Raw genomic sequence first — 2,559 nt, forward strand, 5'->3', positions numbered from 1 at the left:
TATCAAGTACATGGCTGAGAGAACCAGCTGATTCTGCAGGAAGCTAAAACTTAAAGCAAGAAACATCATCAACTGTAAGTGATGTAATATGCATTTGAAATAGTCTAAAAGCTTTTTGACTTTAAAGAAGAACTCTGGGCAAAACTTTTATTAACCCTCACAGTGGGGCTAACACCATACTGCAAGGGTTAACTGCTCTTTTTTGTCTACGTACTAAAAAAAGTTAAACTCACCTGAACTTCTCCCTGCTTCTCTGGTCTCCTTCTACGCTGCAGCATTGGAATGTCTCCCACTGTCTCCAGCTCTATACACTATGTATATATTGTGATGATTTATGGGACCATAGACTGCTGCAGTGGAGGGGGAGAGAGGCTGGATTGTGTGGTCTAAGAGCAAGCCGGCTCGGAGGTTCGATTGCGTATAAATGGTTTTTTTTGGGCCTAGACAAAAATTAGCAGTTAACCCTTGCAGTGTGGGGGTAGCCCCACTGCGAGGGTTAATAAAAGTTTTGCCCGGAGTTCATCTTAATATCACTTTAATTACTGATCAGAAATCAACAAAGCCTTATAATCACCAAGTTAGAAATGACATGATGATCAAAAGACTTGTTTTCAACAAAGGGTTAGAGTTACTATTAGGGGTTCCACTGTTCCCAATGTCTAATGTCATGTCTCTAGATAATGCAAGGCACAGGTTCAGGAACAAGGCTAAGGAACAGGTTCAGGGTAGCTGAAAGAAACCACCAAAAATCACTTTATTTTTCATCTATGCCTGTAACCAGAAAATGTCCCAGCTTTTGCTAAAACGTCAGTGCAGAAAAACTCCCAATTTAACCCATACCTTGTCATCTTGAAGGCATTTCTCTCTTGAAGCTAGATACTCTGATTATTTTTGCATTTCACGGTATTAAGTGTCCATTAGGCAAGTGGGCTATGGACAATGGGCAAAACTGGAAAATTCTGTTGGAGCCACCTCAACATTTTAGTATCTGAAAGATATGAACAGTGTGTGAAAAAAAGAAGACATAGTTTCCAGCTGATTGCACATATTTACTCGTACAGATATACACAGGCATGTAATATTAATAGGAGTGTTACTGCACTCTTTCCCATCTTTATTTTGGATATTATTAGTCATACTTATCAGTTTAAATTGTCTGCAATCAGTGCTTGAAAATCTGCTGAATCATTACGATGAACAGGAAAAGCATGTAAAAGGAAATATATAATCTGTGAAGGAAAACCACAGCTTCTAAGACAGTTAGATCAGCCTTAGACCAAATTAGAAGTGAACTTCAGCCGTCCTTCCTTTTCTTGCTTCAGTAAACACATTGCCTTTGTACATCTATAAATCTAGAAACCCATATGACGTATATATAATGATATCTTCTGAACTAATTGGCTTGACCAGTGAACAAGATACAACTGTTATGGTTGAACATCCTCTTGGCTGACCTACATAACCTATATGCCAAACAGATAACTGTAAACGTGTGCTAAGAATATCTAGTGAATTATGGGTTGAATGTACTGTTTAAACAGGATAACGTATTGCTTGCTAAATAGCTGTTTCGATGACAATACCTATTTTATGGGAATAAAGGCAACAGAGCTTTGGAATACACTGTAAAGGCACACCCGAGCAAAGGAAATGTTTATTCTGCTGAAGTCAGAGTGTATTTAACATTCAGAATTATATTCTGATTTATTTTAATTGTATGCTAAATATATAACATCTCTTTATAATAAGCTTCGAAGTTGAACAACTAGCAGATATGAAAAACACAATTCAAAGAATCTATGTGTTCCTTAAAAAATACATAAACTCAATTTTTCCCTGCCAAAGGATTTGTAATTTAACCAGTCTTGTGATCAAAGAACTGCTGTAGGACAGCAAAGCCAGGTCCCAAGTCACCTGGTAGATTACATTGTAGTTTAGCATTTTAGCATGGTTCAAGACCCACCTAAGCCTATGACTAGACAACGAAGGAGCTGCAACACCCTAATGCAATTAGACCTCTACCCACCCCTGTTATAACTATGTTTAGTTTTAGACTGACAGCATTGTGCAAAGTGGAGCCCTGATTGCATACTAAGCCCTCTTCTCCCAGTGCTGCTGTGCATATAGGTGGATACAAGGACAGAATAATGTACTTATGCTATGTGTGTATAAAAATACACAGTGATAAGGTAACAAGGGAGGGAGTCCAGATTCACAGGGCAGCAATATGAGCACAGCAAGGGGGTAAACCGTAATAAGGTACGGAAAGGATAGAGTCCAGGTTTACCGGGCAACAATCTTTGGCAAAGCTGGGGTTAAGTCCATTGGGTCACAGTGCAGCTATCTTAAGCACGCCACGGGTTAAATCCATGGGGTCACATGGCAGCAATCTTAGGGCAGCAGTCCATAGGGGTAGGGATCATGGGCACAATAAGGGATGGAAGACAAGAATTAAGCAACTTGTGGTGTAGGCATCGGACTTTCCTGGGCAGCTGGTTGGGTTGGCTTGGCTTGGCTGAAGGAGAGCCAGGCAGGGTGATCCACAGAGTGAGGGGATTG

The sequence above is a fragment of the Nanorana parkeri genome, unplaced genomic scaffold, assembly GCF_000935625.1.
Source record: "Nanorana parkeri isolate BGI_ZX_2015 unplaced genomic scaffold, ASM93562v1 scaffold1435, whole genome shotgun sequence".
Taxonomy (NCBI): Eukaryota; Metazoa; Chordata; class Amphibia; order Anura; family Dicroglossidae; genus Nanorana; species Nanorana parkeri.